A 17,058-nucleotide genomic window follows, 5' to 3' on the forward strand; every position below is an offset into this window, starting at 1 on the left:
GAGGTGGGAAGAGCAAAGGGAGCAAATCAGGGCAGGAGTTCTGTATCAATCAATGAATGATATTTATTGAGCACTTATTATGTGCAGAGCATTGGACTAAGAGCTCGGGAGGGTATAATGCAACAGAATTAGCAGATATGTTCCCTGCTCATAACGAGCAAACAGTCTAGAGAATAAGGTTGGATGTAGTCTCTGTCCCACATGGGGGCTCGCAGTCTTAATTCCCATCTTACAGATGAGGTAACTGAGGAACAGTGAAGTGAAGCAACTTGCCCTTGATTACAAAGAAGGCAAATGGCAGAGTCAGGATTAGAACCCAGGTCTTTTGACTCCCAGGCCAGTGCTTTTCCCTGTAGGCCACAATGCTTCTGTGTGATCTGACTCTATTTACTCTAATGCTTCACAAAGTCCTTGACACGTGGAAAGTGCTTAATAGATACTACAATAATAAGTATCATTACTAAGATTCTATAATCAGAACCTGTACCTGCAGTTTTAGGAATCATGAACCTAATTACAATCCACGATGCTACTGCTCTGTTCTAAATTACGATGCCTCCTCCTCTCCCCCACCTTTTAGTTGAATTAAGCGTATTGATTAGAGCCCATTAGGATATAATCAATTGTTAATTTGACTCATCTTACAAATCATATTTATCCACAGCAATAAAATATTGGGATTTAATGTATGTCAAATTTATGATGTTAGTACCAAAGAATTCAAATGCAAGGAATGAAGACTGTCCTCTCGCTCTGCCTCGACAAAAGCCAGGTGATTTATATTTTCTGACCTGGAGGAAGAGGATTTTAAAGATAAAGGGAAACATAGAGAGGAGAGGGATTTCTAGAGAGATGGCTATGGAATTAAACTTTATCAGGCAGTCAATCAATCATATTTATTGAGCACCTATTGTGTGCAGAGCACTGAACTAAATGCCTAGAGTACTAGAGTACTAGAGTACAATAAAACAGAGTTAGTAGACACTTTCCCCGACCACAAGGAGCTTCAGTCTGGGGGAGATGGACATTAATATAAGTGAATAAATTATGGTTATTACAAAAGTGCTATGGGACTGAGGGAGGGGTGTGCAAAGGGTGCAAATCCAAGAGCAAGGGTGATGCAGAAGGGAGAGGGAAAAGAGGAAAACGAGGGCTTAGTTTGGGAAGGCCTCTTGGAGGAGGTGTGCTTCGAGTAAGGCTTTGAAGTCCGGGGAGTGTGTTTGCTGGAGAGAAATCCCTGAGCCCATGCCTGTGTTTCCCGTCATCAAAAAACGTGCTTGCTGCTCTAATATTGAGGCTTGGCACCCTCTTTTTGAGGTGTTTAAATGAGAAAGGAACTGCTACATAAATACCACAATTTATTAGTTTTCAGGTACTGCTGAGGTCTCAACTGCTCCCTTACCGTCATTCCAAGAGGAAATCAGATTAGTCTGAGAAGTATTCTTTGGGGGTGGGTAATGCTCTATCATATAAAACAATCTAGAAACTTTATCAATCAATTAGTCAATGGTATTAATTGAGCGCTTACTATGTGCCAAAATCGTACTGAGCACTTGAAGGAGTTCAATACAACAAAATTAGTAGACACGTTCCCTGCCCATAATGAGCTTCTAATCCAGAGGGGAAGACGGACATTCACATGAATAAATAATTCGTAATATATAATTTAAAGATGTGTCCCCTAGTGTTGTAGGGTTGGGGGTGGTGCGAATTATCAGATGATATGGATTGTTTTTATTAAGTTTTAGATGATTGCTGATTCTGCTTGTTTTTCATGGTTTCCTGTGGATTATTTGGGAACATTAACTGCTTTGGTAGCAGTGTTAGCACCCCATCAGGAAAGATTTCAACTAAATTCCGTCATAATGAATTAATTCTCAGTGGATTCATTTTGGGTTTAATGACGTCACCCTGCCTAGGATCAGATTTTGGAAGGGAAAGATATGTTCGACGATCTGAAAACTAGAATCGATAAACACTAGGCGTGTGTCTGCTACGGATGAACGTTCAACTAAAATTCAGCCGTGGGAATGAGGGAAACGGCTGTCATTTTGGGTTAAAAACCAGATCCGAGGCCTTTCCCGGTATCCCTTAACTATCTCTGAGGTCGTTTCTTTTCAAAACACGCTTAGCCGCAAAGAAAAAGAGCTTGGATTTTTCTTCCACGTTACTCATTAGGAATTACGATTATTTGTTCTAACCTATGGAGGAAGCAGCGTGGCTCAGTGGAAAGAGCATGGAGCTTTGGAGTCAGAGGTCATGGGTTCGAATCCCAGCTCTGCCACTTGTCAGCTGTGTGACTGGGCAAGTCACTTAACTTCTCTGTGCCTCTGTTACCTCATCTGTAAAATGGGGATGAAGACTGTGAGCCCCACGTGGGACAACCTGATTCCCCTGTGTCTACCCCAGCGCTTAGAACAGTGCTGTGCACACAGTAAGCGCTTAACAAATACCAACATTATTGTTATTATTAAGCATGTGCTCCTAATCCTAATTCCAAAATTGGGTCTCCCAAAAATGAATTTGCAAAGATATTCCAGTTGCATTATAAAGCTCCCCCCGCCCGATTTCCTTTGGTGTTCTGTGGGCTTTGTGGGATCCGGAGGAGGGGGAGAGTGGGGAGGGGGGATAAGTGACCCCCTGTTTACAGGCGCAAATTGTTACCCCAGGAGTGTCTGGCAGGCACAAAATTAGAAACAAATTTCATGTGTTCTGCAGTGCCCTTTGGTGCTATAAAGGACAGGAACAAAGTATGTTGGCTTGTTGTCGGGGATCCGGGAAGCCACAAAGAAACAAATTGCTCAAAATAGAGAAGAAATGAGAAATTCGGAGCAGATGTGCTGAGGCTGAGACTCGAGGTGCAGGCAGGAGAGGGAAAGGGGGCCCCAGCTAATGTCCACTGAACCTAAACAGTGGAATCTTCTTATATCTTCCTGATTCATGGGGATACTCGATTGCCTGGGGTGTGCAAGTGAGCGACAACTGAAGGAACACCACAACAGCCCACTGAATTTGTCTGTCTGCTCGCCTGTCTGCCTGCCAACGCGGCAGCTTGAGTTGTGGGGAAACAGAGGATCGACCTCACCAGAATTGCAATTCCCAGCTCTGTCTACTGAAAAGGTTCTTTGAGTCTCAGGTTACAGAAACATTTTTGCGATGAATGTTGGATGCCTAGTGTTATGTCGGCAATTAAGGTTTTTATGTTTGTTTGTCTTTAGACCACTAATAGAGCTGGTCTCCAAACAGGAGGGTAAACTTATATTGTAGGTCGAGAATCAGTGGAGAAAAATTCCTGGCTTGGAGTTGAAGTAGAGGCTTAATAAGAATGTTGTTGAGTTAGCTACTGTAAAGAAAGATCTGATTCCCATTTCCATTTGATTTTTTTTAAAAAAAGATATTACAAGAAGAAACAAAGGGCTTCACATATTAAAGCACAGAATACCACATTAAAATTGTACCAACACTTTTGCGTTCTCCTCTGTGAAAATATTTGTAAATTAATTTATCTCATCTTGCAGGTACATATATTTTTTCAACTTCCTCTAATCAATCGATGGAGTTTATTGAGTTTAGTGCTTTGTTGGAGATGGTGTTTATGACAGTGCTTTGCACTCCGAAAGCCCACAGTATAGGTCATTAAGCTCCTCTTCTAGACCGTTGTGGGCAGCAAATATGTCTACCAACTCTCCCGAGTGCTTAGTACAGTGTTCCGTACACAGTAAACACTCAATAAATGCTATGGATTGATTGATTGATCGACCTGGGTCGTTTGTCCCCGAATGACATTCTATCCTAGTGCCTCCAGCTTCCTAACACTTTGGGTTCTGGAGTTCCTCTCTGCAAGACCAAAGTAAGCTGATGGCACTATTAAGTGCATTCCCCTAATCAGTCAATCATTTTTATTAAGCACTTACTGTGTGCAGGACACTGTACTAAGCTCTCAGGAGAGCACAATATAACAACTATCAAAATCAAATCCAAGAGGGTCACCTGCGCGGGGCTCATACGGGGCCCCGGCATTTGCCCCCGGCCTTTCGAGAAGCAGGAAGGCACAGTGGAAAGAGCAAAGGCCTGGGAGTCAGAGGCCCTGGGTTCTCATCCCAGCTCTGCCACTTACCTACTGTGTGACCTCAGGCAAGTCACTTAACTTTTCTGGGCTTCAGTTTCCACATCTGCAAAATGGGGATTCAATACCTGTTCTTCCCCCTCCTTGGACCGTGCACTCCATGTGGGACCTGATGATCTTGTATTTACTCCGGGACTTAGTACCGTGCTTGACACACAGTAAGTGCTTAACAAATACTATTATTTTTTATCAGTAATTATCATCATCGTCATCATCATCAAAAATCTGAGCCCGGAAGGTGAAACGTTTGAGCCTCCAAGAAGCAGCGTGGCCTAGTGGATAGAGCACGGGCCTGGGAGTCAGAAGGGCCTGGGGCCTAATACCGGCTCTGCCACTTAACTGCTGTGTGGCCTCGGGCAAGTCACTCACTTCTCTGTGCCTCAGTTTCCTCATCTGTAAAATGAGGATTCAGTACCTGTTCATCCTCTTACCTCAACTTGATGTTGAGACAACTAGATGTTCTGGAGGACAGTCAGTAAAATCCAGAACTCCATCCCCCCGGCCCTCAGAGTCTAAGTTTAAAAGAGGGGAGCAGAACTAGTGATGGAGCCATAAGGAGAGATAAAGTAATAAAAACATTAAAACAAAATAAGAGACATGGATAAATTCCCACTAGACTGTAAGCTCACTCAGGGCAGGGAACATGTTCAACCAACTCTGTTCTATTGTACTCTTCCGAGTGCTTAGTACAGTGCTCTGCACACAGTAAACCCTCAATAAATATGATTGATGGATTGAAATGCAGAAATAAGAACAAAGAGGATGTTATAGTATGTTATAGATTGTCTACACCAGTAAACACATGATTCTGAAGGACATTGCACGCTAAAGACTGCAGAATTCTTGTTAACATTGTGTGTTAGTTACAAAATACTGCTTTAGTAGATAGTGGACAAAAAACAATGTTGCGGCTTTGATCTTATGCCTTAAATCCAGGCTTATAAACAGTGTTGATTTCTGTTTAAAAGCACTAACTTTTTCAATATGCAAATTGTGCTTGTTCCTTAGCAACAGAACAAATAAGTGTTTTCCCTCTAATACAGTGTGTATGTTAGTGTACAAAAAGCACACAATAAGTTAATTAGAAAGTGGTTGGGTGTGATTTGTAAATGTCATATTAACATGCGGTTTTCTTCTGAATAATCAAAAGCTATTTGTGTCCTAAGCTACATTTCACCATAAACTTTTTTTTCCTATTCTGTCCAGTTCGTGGAGATGGAAGAGGGTGAACAGATATTCATTCCCCATTTTAAAGATGATGAAACTGAGCCACAGAGAAGTTTTTTTATCGTATTTGTTAAATGCTTACTGTGTGTCAAACACTGTTCCAAGCACTGGGGTAGGAACATTAGAAGCAGCATGGTGTAGTGACTAGAGCATGGGCCTGGTAGTCAGAAGTTCATGGGTTCTAATCCTAGCTCCGCCACTTGTCTGCTGTTTGACCTTGGGCAAGTCATTTCACTTTTCTGTGCCTCAGTTACCTCATCTGTAAAATGGGGATCGAGACTAGGAGCCCCATGTGGGACGGGGACTGCATCCAACCCGATCTGCTTATATCCACCCCAGCACTTAGAACGTTGCCCGACACGTAATAAGTTCTTAACAGATACCATTATTATTATCACAAATAACTTAGGTTGGACACAGTCCCTGACCCACATGGGCCTCACAGCCTAAATAGGAGGGAGAACAGATATCCCCATTGTACAGTTGAGGAAACCGAGGCCCAGAGAAATGAAGTGACTTGCCCAGAGTTCACATAGCAAGCAATGGTTGAGCTGGGATTACAACTCAGGACCTTCTGAATTCCTGGCCCATGCTCTCTCCACCAGACCATGTTGCTTTAAATGACTTTCCCAAGATCACACAGCTGACAAGAGATTGAGTGGGAGTCAGAACACCAGTCTCCTGACATCCACTCCTGTGCTCATTCCACCAGGACAAGCAAGATTTATCCGTCCTACTGCGGGGGTGGCGGGGGGGGGGGGGTGGTTTCTTAGCTGTGACTTTTCACCCAATACCTATACTTCAAGCAGTGCCCTTTCCGTAGAATTTCAGTAGCAGCAATCTGTGGGATTAATGGTCAAAGATATCAATTGATCGATCATCTTCATTGAGCACTTAATGTGTGCAGAACACTGTTCTAAGCACTTAGGATAGACCAGAGTTGGTAGACACGTTCCCTGCCCATAAAGAGCTTACAGTTTAGAGTCAAGAAGCACCAGATCAGACATCCTCCAGCATCCCTCCTCAGATCCACCAAACAACAACACTTCCCCGCTTCAAAGACCTACCGAAGGCTCACCTCCTCCAAGAGGCCTTCCCAGACTAAGCTCCCCTTTTCCTCAGGTCCCCTTCCCCTCCCCAACCCCCCTACTCGCTCCCTTTGCTCTACCCCACGCTTCACAGCACTTGTGTATATATGTACATATCTATAACTATATTATATAACTCTATAACTCTATATTCCCCTCTTCAAAACCCTACCTACAGCTCACCTCCTCGAAGAGGCCTTCCCAGACTGAACTCCCCTTCTCCCTCTGCTCCCTCTACCGCCTCCCCTCACCTCTCTGCAGCTAAACCCTCTTGTCCCCCCATTTCCCTCTGTTCCTCCCCCGTCCCTTCCCCTCCCCTCAGCACTGTACTCGCCTGCTCAACTGTATATATTTTCATTACCCTATTTATTTTGTTAATGAGATGTACATCACCTTGATTCTATTTATTTGCTATTGTTTTAATGAGATGTTCATCCCCTAGATTCTATCTATTGCTATTGTTCTCGTCTGTCCGTCTCCCCCGATTAGACCGTAAGCCCGTCAAAGGGCAGGGACTGTCTCTATCGGTTACCGATTTGTACATTCCAAGCACTTAGTACAGTGCTCTGAACACAGTAAGCGCTCAATAAATACTATTGAATGAATGAATGAATGAATATTATTGCCTGCTTACTTGTTTTGATGTGTATATATCTATAATTCTATTTATTTATATCGATGCCTATTTACTTGTTTTGATGTCTGTCTCCCCACTTTTAAACTCTAAGCCCAGTGTGGGCAGAGAGTGTCTCTCTTTATTGCTGAATTGTACTTTCCAAGTGTTTAGTACAGTGCTCTGCTCACAGTAAGTGCTCAGTAAATATGATTGAATGAGTGAATATCAGCATCAATTATATTTACTGAGTGCTTACTATGTTCAGAGCACTGTACTAAGGGCTTGGAAGAGTACGTTATAATGCTCACTGTGGGCAGGGAATATGAATGTGTCTGTTTATTGTCGTATTTTACCTTCCCAAGTTCTTAGTACAGTGATCTGCACACCTTAAGTGCTCAAGTAATAAGATTAGACTGTGAGCCCTTCACTGGGCAGGGGTTGTCTCTATCTGTTGCCGAATTGTACATTCCAAGCGCTTAGTACAGTGCTCTGCACATAGTAAGCGCTCGATTAATACTATTGAATGAATGAAGATTGAATGAATGAATGAATGAACACTATAACAGACACATTCTCACATTCTCACATTCTCATTCACAAGAGAATCCAAACTGATTCTCTTCCCCTCTTCAAAACCCTACTTAAAACTCACCTCCTCCAAGAGGCCTTCCCAGACTGAGCTCCTCTTCTCCCTCTACTCCCTCTGCCACCCCCCCCTTTACCTCTCCGCAGCTAAACCCTCTTTTTCCCCTTTTTCCTCTGCTCCTCCACCTCTCCCTTCCCATCCCCACAGCACTGTACTCGTCCGCTCAACTGTATATATTTCCATTACCCTATTTATTTTGTTAACGAATTGTACATCGCCTCGATTCTATTTAGTTGCCATTGTTTTTACGAGATGTTCTTCCCCTTGACTCTATTGCCGTCGTTCTTGTCTGTCCGTCTCCCCCCATTAGACCGTAAGCCCGTCGAACGGCAGGGACCGTCTCTATCTGTTGCCGACTTGTTCATCCCAAGCGCTTAGTACAGTGCTCTGCACATAGTAAGCGCTCAATAAATACTATTGAATGAATGAATGAACACATTTCCCCACCCACAATGAGTTTACAGTCTAGAGTATGCCTAGTGTTGGGGGTTACAGTTAAATGTCCCCTGTTGCTTCTTCAGATCAATCAATCAATGGTATTCGTTCAGCACTTACTATGTGCAGAACACTGTACTAAGCACTTAGGAGAGGATAATAGAGTTGATGTATGCGATCCTTGCCCTCCAAAAACTTACATCTATCAGTCACATTTATTGATCCCTCTCTCTGTAGACTGTAAGCTTCTTGGGAGCAGAGATTATGTCTACCAATTCTATTGCATTATATTTTCCCAAGTGCTTAATACAGTGCTCTGCCCACAGGAAGATTCAATAAAAGCTATCGACTGATTTATAATTGAGAGGCTACCATGGGTAGAGCACCGTGTTAAGTGCTTTTTTTGGTGTGTGGTATTGAAGTGCTTACTATGTGCCAGCCACTGTACTAAGCTGTGGGGAAGATACAAGCTGAACTTGCTGGACTCAGTCCATGTCATTCATTCATTCAGTCGTATTTATCGAGCACTTACCGTGTACAGAGCACTATACTAAGCGCTTGGGAGGGTACAATATAACACATTCCCTGCCGTGTCTCACATGGGGATCACATTCTTAACTCCCATTTTACGGGGGAGGTAACTTGAAACGCAGAGAAGTTAAAGTGGCTTGCCCAAGTTCACACAGCAGACAAGTGGCAGAGTCGGGATGAGAACCCAGGTCTTCTGGCTCCCAGACCAGGGCTCTTTTTGTTTCTTCTCAAGCCATGCTTCATCTTGTGTAGGACCCATTTACAGCCCAAATGACTGCAACGTAGTGCCAGTGTTGGGCCGGTGCTACGCTTTGGTACCATGACCCAGCAGGCAAGTTGCCTAAGTAGCCCCTGGGACCTTCTCCACCCTCAGATTAGTTAGCTGCTCTTCAGGATCTTTGCTATGCCCGTCCACTTCAGCAACGCCTTAGAAAGTTCTTTGATCAGAAGTTTTCACCACTTTTGGCATAGCTTACCAGACACTCCCCAGCTTTCGGAGCTGGGCCTAGAACCCAGATCTCCTGGTTGCCGGAACCAAGCTCTTTTTCTAGACAAGCAAGACGGGGGTTGATTTTTTAAACTGGTATTTCTTACGTACTCGCTCTGTGCCAGACACTGGTCTAAGTGCTGTGGTAGATTCAAGGTAAGCGGATTGGAAATGGTCCATGTCCCACATGGAGATCACAGTCTTAATTCCCATTTTACAGATAAGGTAACTGAAACACAGAGAAAAAAAATTATGCTATTTTTTAAGCACTTCCTATGTGCCAGGCACTGGACTAAGTGCGGGGTTAGGTACAAGAGAAGTGAAGTGACTTGCCCACGGTCACAGCAGACAAGTGACAGAGTCAGGATTAGAACCCAGGTCCCTCTGATTCCAAAGCCCATGTTTGAACCACTAGGCCACGCTGCTTCCCCTTGATATTATTAATGTTGGTTAAATTTATTCATTCAGTCATATTTATTGAGCCCTTACTGTGCGCAGAGCACCCTACTTAGCTCTTGGGAGAGTACAGTGTAACGATAAACAGAAACATTCCCTGTCCACAACAAGCTTACAGCCTCGAGAGGAGCTTACAGTCTAGAGAAAAGGCCCTGAAAGGGAAAAACCTGAAAGGAAAGGGTTTGTTGTTCCCATTATCGGAGGTCTTTATTGGGAAACCCTGCTGGTGCAAAACACTGTAGTGGGAAGTGCGCTCAACAGCTACTCAAGGTTGAAAAACGGGGAAATCTTCCTTAACTCTACGGTTTAGTTTAGTTTGGCTCACAGTACGTGGGCTCATTCTTCGTGATCGGTAGACATTTAAACTAAATATATTTCTTGAAAGGGAAAGGGAAAAGACAATCTTATTTTTTGACTGGTCGCCAAAAACCACTGAGCCCGGCATACAGGGCCAGGGGTCAGGAAATCTGCCTTCTGTCCCTGTCTCTGCCTCTGACTGTTGGATAACCTTTAGCAAGCCACATGACATTCCATTTTTGCACAAACCTCCCCTGGGCCTCCATTTCCTCTCTGTAAAATGGGAATAATACTATTCTCTCCAGAAGCTCTCCAGAATTGCCAGGAGTCCAGAGACCTTGATAGGTCACCTGGTCGAGCCTCTTGCCTCGAGGCAGGGGAATACCCAAAATTGCTGAGGCAGATAGGTCATCCTCTTGACTGCATTTCTGTTGCACCTTTCCTCTGGTCTCTCTGGGTCCGAACTCTTTTCTCTCCAATCGTCTGGCGTGGCTCAGTGCCAAGAGCCTGGGCTTCGGAGTCAGAGGTCATGGGTTCGACTCCCGGCTCTGCCACTTGTCAGCTGTGTGACTGTGGGCAAGTCACTTCACTTCTCTGGGCCTCAGTTATCTCATCTGTAAAATGGGGATTAACTGTGAGCCTCACGAGGGACAACCTGATGAGCCTGTATCTCCCCCAGCGCTTAGAACAGTGCTCTGCACATAGTAAGCGCTTAACAAATACCAACATTATTACGACCGTAATCAGATCAAATCACTTTCTTCCTCAGAAGGCCCAACCCCCCCCCCCCAGCGCTTCTGGGAGAAGACAGAAATTCCTGGACAATGGCTTCAGGACTCTCAATCAGCTGGCTTCTTCTTCCTTTCTGCTTTCCTCTCCTGCTCCACCCCAGCTCTTTGCTCCTCCTAGACTAACGTCTTCACGACGCCTCATCCTCAACTCTCCTGCCTCCTAACCATTCCTACAGCACTAACTCCACACTCATGGATTCATTTGTTAATTCAATTGATTTTTTAATTTATTCACTTGTGTCTGTTGTTCCAGTAAATGGAGATCTGGTTCCTAATAATAATAATAATGACAATAATAGTAGTATTTGTTCAGCACTTAAACACCATACAAAATACTGGGGTAGATACAAGATAATCCTAATCTCTGTTACACCTGGGGATCATAGTCTAAGGGGAAACGACGGCAGGTATTTTAACCCCATTATTACAGATGAGGAAATGGAGGCCCAGAGAAGTTAAGTGACTTGTCTCTGGGCAAGTTACACAGCTTAGACATGGGGCGGAGGTGGTATAAGAACCCAGCTTCCCTGTCTCTTCTCACTAGGCCGCACTGCTTTCACCAATAAAAGCTTTAAAGAGAAGCCAAATGTTAATTTTTCATATCTGTCTCTTACCATCTGAGTTTAAATACAAAGCTCTTCATGCAAATGCCCACACCCTCTCTCCTTTTGTTCATCACTTCATGTCTGAACCCGTGAAGTGAAAGAGGTTTACATTGAATTTATGAAACAAGAAACCTGCTTCATGAAATGATTTATGATCTTTCACGTTTTAACTCTGGGCCATTCCGCAGCACGTCACTCAGGGTCATTCAGACGATTGTCATATGTCAAAAGACAAAATAATGGGATGAGACTGAGCAAAGCACTAAAGTGCATCAAATGAGCGTGATTTGGGGAGGAGAAGAGCCTTCTAGGACCACTCTTATGGCAGTTTTCCCCTGGACATTCCGAGGCAGACTACTGGGGTGTATTAGAATTTCCGGCAAAAGACCTGGGACAGTTCTAATAAATGTTGCTCCTGCCCCATCGCTCTGCACCGTATCAATCTCGGACAGCAATAGCGGCTGGACCACAGAAGCAGGGACCGGCGAAGTACTTTGAAATGTTGAGCGGATTGTTGTTCCAACAAAGTGCCATTAGGATCCAAGCGGCCCATTAAGTCAGTCTTCCCGTTCTGAATTATTTTTGAAGGGAACGCAGAGGAAATGTGTGGAAGGTTTAAATCATTAGCTACTCCAGTTTATGGCTGACAGCAGAAAATATTCCATTTATCACCTTAAGGGGAAGCCTCAGCAATTCATAAAATCAGAGTAGGCAACTTTCTTCTGAGTAACCAGGTGTCTGAGCGGGGGCAAAGTGGATTTTTGAGAGGAGAATTTTTGAGTTGGAAAAATCCAATTTGGGCTAAAACTGCAGAGAAAACTAACATTTAGCATTAACTGGGCATTATTCGGGAAATGCAGGTAGGAGCCAAGGTTTTGAAGTCAACCGTTTCTAGTCACGGTGAACAAGAATCTCATCGCTCTAGGTGGAACGGGTGGGGACAAGAGAGGCGGAGTGTGGCCAGAGAGAGGGGAGGGAAATAGAGAGGAGGAGAAAAGGGGAGGGAGGGAGAAAAAACAAGAGAAGGGAGAGGAGGAGAGTGGAAAGAAGAGACGGGAGAAGGAGACTGAGCAGGGGAGGAGGGAGGAGAAGAAATGGGAGAAGCGAGGGGGGAAAAGGAGAAGTTGGGGATGAGTAAGGGATTGAATGCCGCAGCAACATGGGCTACACTAGCAGGAGGCCTCTTCGCTACTCACTGGCCAACAGAATGGCCAAGTGGGCTTGGCCGTGGGGCTTCTGTTGTCTGGACTTGCCTTGTGGGGTCAGGGCTGCCTCTGGCGCAGCCCAGGTAGTGGCAATGGTGGGGGGTCCCAGCCGACAGATGCCACTTCTGGAAATATCCAGGAGGTTTCCGGTGGGCCACGGCTAAATCCTAGTGAGTACAGCATGGCCTGGCGGATAGAGCACAGGCCTGGGAGTCAGAAGAACCTGGGTTCTAATCCCGGCTTTGCCATTTGTCTGTTGGGTGACCTTGAGCAAATCACCTCACTTCTCTGTGCCTCAGTTACCTCAGCTGTAAAATGGGGTTTAAAACTGTGAGCCCCATGTGGGACATAGACCGTGTCCAACCTGATCACTCTGTATCTGCCCCAGTGCTTAGAACCGTGCCTGGCACCTAGTAAGCACTTAACAGGTACTATTAAAAAAAAACCCAATACAAAAACAAAAACCTCTCGGAAGACGTCAGTATGGCTGCAGTGACCGCGGGAGAAAAGCCTATTCAGGTATGGACCCTAAAACCTGTAGCCTTTTCCACCTACAGAGGGTCACCTGCTCACATTTCTCTAGTTCTGTGTCTGGGAGAACTCGTAGACAGCAGTTCTCACTTGGGCGGAATCCTCGGCCACTCGAAGCATGTTCAAGGACACAGTCTCACGACAGCAATTCCTGATCTGCCGCAGCGTTGATTCCCGCAGTGCTACACTGTGACCTCAGATCCCAGGTACAGCGGTCAGAAATCACAGGTTGACTGATAATGCATTTAAAATTGGAACATTAGACACCATCCCAAGCATTCCCCCTTTGGTAAGAGTGAGAACAGGAGTGGAAGGAAGTGAGTTTGAACAGCCAAAGCATTCTGGGACACCCATGCAAGTCTCAGCATTTTCCAGACCCTAAACTGTGCAAGGACTGAGCTTGCTCCAGCCCAGAAGCAGCGTGGCTTAGTGGATAGAGCATAGGCCTGGTAGTCAGAAGGTTGTGGGTTCTAATTCCGCTCTGCCACATGTCTGCTGTTTGACTTTGGGCAAGTCATTTCACTTCTCTGTGCCTCAGTTACCACATCTGTAAAATGGGGATTAAGACTGTGAGCCCCACATGGGACAATTTGATTATCTTCTATATCCCCCAGAGCTTAAAACAGAGTTTGGCACATAGTAAGCTCTTATCAAGTACTATCATCATCATTATTACTATTTAAAGGGAGTAAAAGCAGGTGGGGGGTTGGTGTAAGAAGATGGATCAGTTTACCTAGAACGGTTCCAATTCCAGGATATTTCTGTTTCTAAAATTATCCAGGACAGCCTTCAAACATTCGGGACCGGAACAGCCAAATGGGAACCTACAACCAACTTGTCTTTAGGGGCTACTGATTACATCAACCTGCCACTGGGATGGTCCTGTGCAGACAAAACCAGCATGCAGAGTGACTCCATCTTGGGGTTGATTAACTAAGTCTCTGGACTTGGATGCTGAGCGATGCTTCCGTCCCAGGCTCCTGCCCTCAGGCTACCAGGGTTTGTGAGATTGAATTGTCAGAGCACCTGGTCTTCCCTCATGTGGTCGTCCTGAGGTCCATATAGCTCTGAGACCTATGCTGCGAGACAAGATGGTTACATCTTACATAAATCCTTCCTACTCACTCTGTCTCCCTTCTACTTAGACTGTCAGCTCCACGTGTGACAGGGACTGTGTCTAATTGACGTGTATCTACCCTAGCCCTTAGAGCAGTGATTCCATACAAGTCCCAGCATGTTCCCCACCCTAAGCTGTGCAAGGACTGAGCTTGCTCAAGGCCAAGAATAGATGTCCAAGCATTTAACTAAAAGCGGGTGGGGCGGTGGGGGAGGAGGAGGGTGAAAGGGAGATGGACCAATTTACCTAGGATGGTTCCAATTCCAGGATATATTAAATTTCTAAAATTATCCAGGACACACATAGAAAGTGCTTAAGAAATTCCATTAAAAAAATAATCCTGGCTCTAACTCATGGATGCCAGCAAGAGGGGCCGGATGGGGAGGAGGCTTCTTATGCTGTCAGCCCAAATCACTTCCTTTAGAGAAGCAACACAAGCCTAGGAGTCAAAGCACCTGGAGTCCCAGCTCTACCACTTGCCTGTTGAGTGACCTTGGACAAGTCCCTTAACTTTCCTGTGTCTCAGTTTCTTCATCTGTAAAATGGGGATTCAATACCTGTTCTCCCCCTTAGATTCGGAGCCGCACGTGGGACAGGGACGGTATCCAACCTGATTTGTTGAGTCTACCTAGAGCTTAGGACAGCGCTTGATACATAGAATCAATCAGTGGTCTTAATCGAGCACTTGCTGTATGCACAGCATTGTACTAAATGCTTGGGAGAGTATAATAAATCTGGGTCAGTAGTCATGTTCCCTGCCCACGGTGAGCTTACAGCTCGGAATCTAGAAAGTGCTTAATAAATACCACATTTGCTATTATTATGACCATGATACACGGATGCCCGGAGCTGAACGGGCAGCCGTTCGCGTGCTCTTTTCCGGGTTCAGGGGACGAGCGGAGCTCGAGAGGTCCCTGGACACGTAGCCATTCTGGGCGTCTGGATTGCTTGGTGGGTGGGAAACCTGAGCAAGTGCTGCTAGTGTGAACTGAGCTCACTTAACCAGTCTCCTGTTTCAGGCTAAAACTTGCGGGCTGATTTCATCCTCTGTCCTGAGAACTCCCTAAGGCTCCAATCGGGAAAGCTTAAAAAGTAGGAGAGGCTGGAATCCTGCCGTTGGCCCAGTGGACGGAGTGAAGCTCTGGGACTCAGGAGACCTGAGTTTTAGTCTCAGTTCAGCTAATGTGTATGAAGACCACATGAGCTTCGCAGTGCGCTGTACCCTTGCCGCTTAATCACTTGCGCGCTCTGTGCTCCAGTGGAAATATGACTGGCCGAGGCAGGGGAGATGGAGTCCTCTCTATTTAAACCCCTGGCAGTAGGATCAATTCCCTTGGCTTTTGATTGGTTTCCAAAGTGTTTAGCTAGGAGCCTCCTTAAAGTCTGAGGGATCCTGCACATCAGCACAACCGGTAGGCAGAAGAAGGGGACAGAGCTGGACGGGTATACAGTGGTCTGTGTACAGTAAGCCCTCAATAAAGATAATTAGATTGACAGGCGTCCATTCAGATGAGCCAGATCATGGGCTTTCTTTTCTCCCCCTTCTCCCCTCCTTCTCTTCCTCCTGCTCCTCCTCTTTTTCCTCTTCCTCCTGTTTCTCCTCCTCCTTTTCCTCCTCCTCTTTCACCTCTTCCTCCTTCTCCTCCTCTTCCTCCTCCTTTCTGAACCGCAAGATAAAAAGCCATCCTGATCCCTGTCAGGAGATTGAGAGGATCCAGATTAAGTCAACTGGGAAGGTTTCCTGGATTCTGCGCCTGTTCTTGATCTGACTGAGCTTCCAGCAAGAAGCGGGCTCCTCTGTGCAGCGGCGGGTTTTGGAGCAGACAAGGGCCATCGATGCCGACTCTGCTGCTCTGCCTGGGGTGGGGGAGGGATAGAGGACATGGAAGGGGGTTTAGGGAGCCCCCAACCCCTGTAACCTCCACCGTCCCCCAGCCTTTGCCCAGTGGTCCTGCGACGCAGGGATGAGAGGAGATGCGATGGTCTGCCTGGTGACCGGAGCCTGCCCAGCCACCTCCCTCCGGCCTCTAGAGAGGCTTCGGCCCTTTCCGTCCCGGAGGGACGGGCTGCACCCCGATTCCTCCCGACCCAACCCCATCTCCCCCGAGAGCAAGTGTTGGAGGCGGGAATGGACACGCTCGGTCCCCGGAGGCCACCCGCTGCCACGTTTTTAATAATGATGGTATTTGTTAAGCACTTACTATGTGCCAGGCACTGAACTGAACGCTGGGGCGGGTACGAGCACACTGCGTCGGACGCAGTCCCCGTGCCGTATGGTTTGATCCCCACTTCACAGATGAGACAACTGAGACCCAGAGAACCGAAGCCACTTGCCGAACGACACGCGGCGGACAAGCGGCAGAGTTAGAATCAGAACCCACGACCTTCTGACTCTCAGGCCCGTGCTCTATCCACTGCACCATGCTGCCTCTCCATCCCAGTCGTAATCAGTCGTTTGGGGAATATGATCCCGAAGGATTATATCGGGAGAGATTTGCGAGCCGTCCCTCGGGGTGGACAGATTGCGGAGCCGGGGGGGGGGGGGGGGGGGGGGGGCGAAGGGTGGGGGGCCAGGAGGGAGGCGACCACCCTTCACCTCTGGACGGCATCCGTCCGGCCAGTAGCCCCGGCCCCTCCAGGTCCCTGCCCCCCACCCCCACCCCCCGCCGGAGGTTCCTCGTCGGGTCAGATCGGGAAGCCCCCCGACCCCGGATCGGACCCGTCCCTGCCCGAAGGCCTCGGGCCCTGGGTCCCAGGGCGAGCAATAGCCTCCACCGGGCCGGGCCGGGGGGGGGGGGGGGGTCGTCCAAAGCCTTGCCGGGAGCCTCGGACGGGCCTAAACCCCTTTATTACAAGCGCTAATCCCTCAAATCCGGCCTGAAATAATGTTTATCTTTTCG

The sequence above is a fragment of the Ornithorhynchus anatinus genome, chromosome 11, assembly GCF_004115215.2.
Source record: "Ornithorhynchus anatinus isolate Pmale09 chromosome 11, mOrnAna1.pri.v4, whole genome shotgun sequence".
Lineage (NCBI taxonomy): Eukaryota > Metazoa > Chordata > Mammalia > Monotremata > Ornithorhynchidae > Ornithorhynchus > Ornithorhynchus anatinus.